The sequence below is a fragment of the Jatropha curcas genome, chromosome 1, assembly GCF_041381405.1.
Source record: "Jatropha curcas cultivar XTBG-Jc1 chromosome 1, XTBG_Jcur_1.0, whole genome shotgun sequence".
NCBI lineage: Eukaryota > Viridiplantae > Streptophyta > Magnoliopsida > Malpighiales > Euphorbiaceae > Jatropha > Jatropha curcas.
In genome coordinates, this window is record NC_143151.1 from 14,424,976 (window position 1) to 14,432,051 (window position 7,076).

The following is a 7,076-nucleotide window of genomic DNA, read 5'->3' on the forward strand; positions in this document are numbered from 1 at the left end:
GCGAAAATCACTTGTCAAGTTTTTGGCGCCGTTGCCGGGGATTGGCGTATCAATATCAATACGAATTACCCTATTGTTAATTTAGACACTCTTTTATTTTTATTTTTATTTAATTTTCTTTTAAGAACTATTCCAGGTGTTTTATGCAAAGAAGATCAAGGAAGACTGAACCTCTAATCTTTAATCCAGAAATTGAAAGAACTCTTCATAGGCACAACGCTGCAAGAAAAGCACGAGAAGTAAAACTCGAACAACAAGCAGACATGGCCGACGAAAACGAAAACGAAAGTAGAAATGAGAACATAGTCGGACCACCACTTCAACATCCGGTCCGTACCTTAAGGGATTATACAACACCTAATCTGAATGGGACAACCTCAAGTATTACAAGACCTAGGGTAGAAGCTAATAATTTTGAGATTAAACCTGCAATTATCCAAATGCTCTCTACCTCGATCCAATATGGGGGTTTGCCTAGTGAAGATCATAATGCTCACATCACCAATTTTTTGGAAATTTGTGACACTTTCAAACAAAATGGTGTTTCTGAAGATGCAATCAAATTAAGACTTTTCCCTTTTACTCTTAGGGATAAAGCGAGGTCCTAGTTACAATCGTGTCCCGTTGGGAGTTTCACAACATGGGATGAATTAGCTCAAAAGTTTCTAGCTAAATTCTTTCCATCCTCGAAAACCACCAAGTTGCGCAATGAGATAATGACATTTGCTCATCATGATCAAGAGAGCCTGTATGAAGCTTGGGAAAGATTCAAGGACTTGTTAAGAAAGTGCCCTCATCACAGTTTGCCCAAGTGGCTACAGGTACAAACTTTCTATAATGCATTATCTCCTAACATCAAAATTACTCTAGATGCAGCTGCAGTGGATCCTTTAAAAAGAAAGGAATTGATGAGGCATATGAATTGATAGAAGAGATGGCAAGCAACAGCCATTACCAAAACAATTCCGAGAGAAGAAGAATCGCAGGAGTCTATGAAATAGACGCCATTACAGCACTTAATGCCAAGGTAGATAACATGGTAAGAAAATTGGACATGTTAACTACTAATCCTGTGAATTCTGTTATGCAAGTTTGTGATAGGTGCAATAGACAACATGGAATTAGGGAATGCATCATGGACGACTTAAATCCACAAACTTTGGAGCAAGTGAACTATGTGATGAATCAAGGAAGAAAGAATTACCCTTATTCAAATTCATATGATAACAGGTTAAGGAATCATCCTAATCTATCCTATGGTAATCCTAACAATACTTTGAACGCACCACTAGGTTTCCACCCTCCAGAAAAGAAATCCCATGATGACCTCCTCACTGCTCTTTCTAAATCACACATGGAGTTCATGAACGAAACCAGAGAGAACCATAAAATACAGCAGGCTGCAATAAGAAATTTGGAGATTCAGCTATGGCAATTTGCAAACATGATGGCATCTCGACCTCAAGGTACGTTACCTAGCAATACTGAAAAGAATCCAAAAGAATAAGGGCAGGCTATCACCTTGAGAAGTGGCAAACAATTAGATGAACCACCAAGGAAAGAAAAGGAAGAAAAAGAACAACCAAAGGTGCCTATCATTGACTTAGAGGAACAAGAAAAGGTAAAACCCTATGTTCCCTCTGTTCCCTTCCCACAAAGATTAAAGAAAGCACAAGACGACAAGAGCTTCCTCAAATTTCTGGATGTATTTAAGAAACTTCAAATCAATATTCCTTTTGCTGAAGCTCTTGCTCAAATGCCTAGTTATGCTAAATTCCTAAAAGATATCCTGAGCAAGAAACGAAAAATCGATGATCAAGGAACGGTAATGTTAATTGAGGAGTGCAGTGCAATTATCCAAAACAAATTGCCTCCAAAGTTAAAAGATCCAAGAAGTTTTTCTATCCCTTGTAACATTGGTAATCTTGCCTTTGAAAAGGCTTTGGCAAATTTAGGTGCTAGCATTAATCTTATGTCCTATGAAGTTTTTAAGATGCTAGGTATGGGAGAGCTCAAACCAACAAGGATGTCTTTACAATTAGCTGATCGTTCAATTAAATATCCTAGAGGGATTGTAGAAGACGTGCTTGTAAAGGTAGGTACATTCATCTTTCCTGTTGATTTTGTTATTCTTGACATTGATGAAGACAAGGAAGGATCTCTAATCCTTGGAAGACCTTTTCTTGCAACTGTAAGAGCATTGATTGATGTCTATGAGGGTAAGTTGACTCTAAGAGTTGAACAGGAAGAGATTGTCTTTGATGTACTTAAATCTTGTAAAATTCCTATGGACTATGGAGACTGTTTTCGAATTGATGTTGTTGATGAATGTGTGGAAAACACTTTGCATGTCGAAAATAACATGAATGAATCAAGCATCTTGAATGAAAAAGAAAAGGAACCACCTAAGCATGAACTGAAACAACTTCCACCTCATTTAAAACATGCATTCCTAGGTGAGGACCATTCTTTTCCTGTTATTATTTCTTCTCACTTAACGCTTGATCAAGAGGAAAGGTTGTTGCAGGTTCTACGAAGGCACAAGAAGGCATTAGGGTGGTCTATCTCGGATCTACAAGGAATAAGCTCAAGTGTATGCATGCATAAACTCTTGATGGAGGAAGACTACAAACCTTCAATCGAGCATCAAAGGCGATTGAACCCGAACATGAAGGAGGTAGTCAAGGCTGAAATCATTAAACTTCTAGATGCCGGTATCATTTATCCAATTTCTGACAGTAATTGGCTAAGTCCTATCCAAGTTGTTCCAAAGAAGGGAGGTATGACTATTATCTCTAACGAAAACAATGAACTAATCCCCACAAGAACAGTCACAGGTTGGCGTGTGTGCATAGATTACAGGAAACTAAATAAAGCAACACGCAAAGACCATTTTCCCCTTCCCTTTATTGATCAAATGCTTGAAAGACTTGCAGGTTATCCTTTTTATTGTTTCTTAGATGGCTATTCAGGATACTTTCAAATACCTATAGCTCCTGAAGATCAAGAGAAAACTACTTTCATATGTCCTTATGGTACTTTTGCCTACAAGAGAATGCCTTTCGGGCTATGCAATGCCCCTGCAACCTTCCAAAGGTGCATGATGTCCATCTTTTTTGATATGGTGGAGAAATTTATTGAAATATTCATGGATGACTTTTCTGTGTTTGGTTCTTCTTTCGATGCATGCCTTCATAATTTATCTTTAGTAATGCAACGATGTGAAGATACTAACCTTGTTTTAAATTGGGAAAAATGTCACTTCATGGTTAATGAAGGTATTGTCCTAGGGCATAAAATCTCTCAAAAAGGGATTGACGTCGACAAGGCAAAAATTGAGGTGATTGAAAAACTACCTCCCCCTAACACAGTGAAGGGAATAAGGAGTTTTCTTGGGCATGCAGGGTTTTACAGAAGATTCATAAAAGACTTCTCAAAAATCACTAAACCTCTTTGAAATTTATTAGTTAAAGATGTTCCTTTTAATTTTAACAAAGAGTGTTTAGATGCTTTCAACAGGTTGAAGAAGGAGTTAATCTCAGCCCCTATCATCACAACACCAGATTGGACTTTGCCCTTTGAGCTCATGTGTGATGCTAGTGATCATGCTGTAGGAGCTGTTCTTGGACAAAGAAAAGACAAGAAGTTGCATGTTATTTATTATGCCAGTCGCACATTGAATGATGCGCAATTAAATTATGCAACTACGGAAAAAGAATTGTTAGCTATAGTTTTTGCTTTTGACAAATTCAGGGCATATCTAATTGGAGCTAAAACAATAGTCTACACAGATCATTCAGCCATCAAATACTTACTGGAAAAGAAAGATGCAAAGCCGAGACTCATTCGTTGGGTACTTCTATTACAAGAATTTGACCTAGACATTCGCGACAAAAAGGGGACTGAGAACCTTATAGCCGACCATCTTTCCAGGCTAGAATTGGGGGAAGAAGATACGATCGAGCTACAAATCAATGAAAGCTTTCCCTAAAAGCAACTTCTTCTAGTGGCAAATACTCAAACCCCCTGGTATGCTGACATAGTTAATTATCTTATTTGCAAAATCCCCCCTCCCAATTTTTCTTACCAACAAAGGAAAAAGTTTTTTCATGATATCAAATTCTACTATTGGGAGGAGCCCTTTTTGTTCAAGTATTATAGTGATCAGCTATTCCGGAGATGTATACCGGAAGCTGAAATGGAAAGTGTCCTTAAATTCTGCCATTCCACAGAATGTGGAGGCCACTTTGGAGCAAACAAGACAGCTGCGCGTATATTAGAAAGTGGTTTATATTGGCCTAATCTATTTAAAGATGCTTTTAACTATGTTCGTCTTTGTGATCGTTGTCAAAGGTTAGGTAACATTTTGAAGAGACATGAGATGCCCTTAAATAACATCCTTGAAGTCGAAATCTTCGATGTATGGGGACTGGACTTCATGGGACCTTTTCCACCATCATACTCCAATCAATACATTCTAGTGGCGGTGGATTATGTGTCAAAGAGGGCAGAGGCTGTTGCTCTTCCAAATAATGATGCCAAAAGTGTGATGAACTTCATCAAGAAAAATATTTTTACAAGGCATGGCACTCCCAGGGCAATAATCACGGACGGAGGTAAGCACTTTTGCAATAGATATTTAGACTCCCTCCTTGCAAAATATGGTGTTACTCATCGTGTAGGTACTCTATATCATCCTCAAACAAGTGGACAAGTAGAGGTCACTAACAGAGAAATCAAAAAGATCCTAGAAACCACTGTTGGACAATCACGGAAGGATTGGTCCAAAAAGCTGGACGATGCTCTATGGGCCTACAGAACTGCATTCAAAACACCTATAGGTATGTCTCCATATCGCATGGTGTACGGTAAGGCCTGTCATCTTCCTGTCGAGTTAGAACATAAGGCGTTTTGGGCCATTCAATTTCTTAACTTTAATACAAAGGAAGTTGGTCAAAAGCGATTGCTACAACTAAACATGATGGATGAAATGCGCCTCCATGCGTATGAAAGTGCCAAAATATACAAAGATCACACCAAACAATGGCACGATAAGCGTATTATCATGAGGGATCTAAAGGTAGGCTAGCAGGTATTGCTCTATAACTCTAGACTCTGGTTATTCCCTGGTAAGTTGCGCTCTAGATGGTCCGGACCATTCACGATCAAGGAAATCTTTCCTCATGGAGCAATTGAAATAGTGGATGGTAAGTCAAATCGAAGTTTCAAGGTCAATGCTCAACGTTTCAGAAATTATAACAATGACAACTTTGAGCCCATCAAGAGTACAATTGGTCTCATTTAACCTACACTAGGTTAAGTGCGTCGAACTTAATGACGTTAAACAAAAGTGCTTGTGGGAGACAACCCATATAATTTTCTGTTTTATTATTCCATTTATGCCTTTTCTGTTTTATTATTTGCAAAATTCCCAAATTTTCTCCATAATTGTTCTTTTGTTTTAGTTAGAATTTTTGTTTTAGGAAAAAGTGAAAGGCTAGAGAAGCACGCCCTGACCGTGCCCCATAGCACGCCCGTGCCATGGGGTGAGGATCCAGCATGCCCAGGCGTGCCTCGCAACACGCCCGTGCGTTTTCAAAGGTGGTGTCACTTGGGAGGCAGAAGTGAGCACGCCCCGGGTGTGCCCCGCAACACACCCATGCCGTAGCAAAGGGAAAAGATCAATTGAGAGTCAGGGACAAGCACGCCCAAGGCGTGCCAGATAGCACGCCCGTGCTATCCGCAGGCAGTTTTTTTTAACATGGGAGACAAGGGAGAGCACGCCCATGGCGTGCCCCGTAGCACGCCCGTACTAACTGCGCGAAAAAAAAAAATTTCAGCCCAAGGGTCAGAGAGAAGCACGCCCTAGGCGTGCTTGGAAGCACGCCCGTGCCAGGTATGCCTTCTCTTTTGTTTTGTAGGTCAAAAGAAAGCACGCCCTGGCCGTGCTTCGAAGCACGGTCGTGCCACGATCAGACCCACGCATTAATTGGCGCCCCTATTTAAAGAGCACGCCTTCAACCACCTCATTCCCATCTCGCACGCCCTAGCCATCACCCCTTCTCTCTCAAATTTTCTCTCTTCTTCTCCCTTTTCTCTCAAATCAAACACTCTTCACACCAAATTTTTATATCATCAACTCCAACCATGCCTCCTAGATACAAATGCAGCAGACCCGCATCCTCCGTTGCCGCTCGAAAATGCTCAACTACGCGATCCTCCACAGCTCCTCAACCTCCTTCACCACCTGCACTTCCATTCGAGTTTGCCTCATCCGAGCAATAAGAAAGGTACACAAAACTATCCCTTCGGCCTATTTTACCGAATTGATTCATTGATGAGGCTGCTTTAGCACAAGTGGGTCTTAGAGATATTGTGTTAGAACCTCTCAGACGTATAGGATGGGGGCAATTTCTTGAAATGAAGGACTTGGTATATGCTCCATTAACTCTAGAGTTTTTAAGTTCTTATTCTTCTTTTATCCGATTTTTGCCTACATCTCCCCCGAGCAAGATTCGCTTTAGGCTTCTTAGTCAAGATTTTGAACTGTCTGTGAATGAGATTGGCCAAATTTTCGGATTTCCCATAGAGAATAGTCAGATACAAGTGCCTAGTGATTTTAATGCATGCAATACATGGTTCAAATTTACAGGTGAAGTCAATTATAATCCTAGATATTCGAAGGCATCCAAATTAAAAAAACCTTCCTTGCGATACATTCATAAATTTTTGACAAATACTATTTTTGGAAGGAGTGAGAGTGACGGAGTGTTAAGTTTGAATGAATTATATTTTCTGTGGGCTATTGAAAATGGGGTTTTATTGAATGCTGGATATTGGCTCTGCTAGAAATTTGCGAGGGTGGCTAGAGCCGACAAAGGGGCTATAATGATGGAGTGTTTTGTGACCCGAATTGCTAGATATTTACAGGTTTGGAACCCGGATAGGCCAATCTATGATAGTGTAGGAGGGGGGCATGGTACCAGACTGGATTTAGATGTTATGATACATATGAAATTGATCGAGAAAGTTGGGGATGCGTATCGGATAGTAGGTGCTCCAGAGGTTGATTCTGA

The 7,076-nt window shown here is 40.1% G+C and overlaps 1 non-coding gene across 1 annotated transcript; it reads right to left on the reverse strand.

The window, feature by feature from the left end:
* Window positions 1-698: 698 nt before the first annotated feature.
* On the reverse strand, window positions 699-804 carry LOC149499039 (small nucleolar RNA R71). The gene has a single exon (XR_016318987.1). It is a non-coding gene; the product is annotated as a small nucleolar RNA R71 (small nucleolar RNA).
* Window positions 805-7,076: the final 6,272 nt, after the last annotated feature.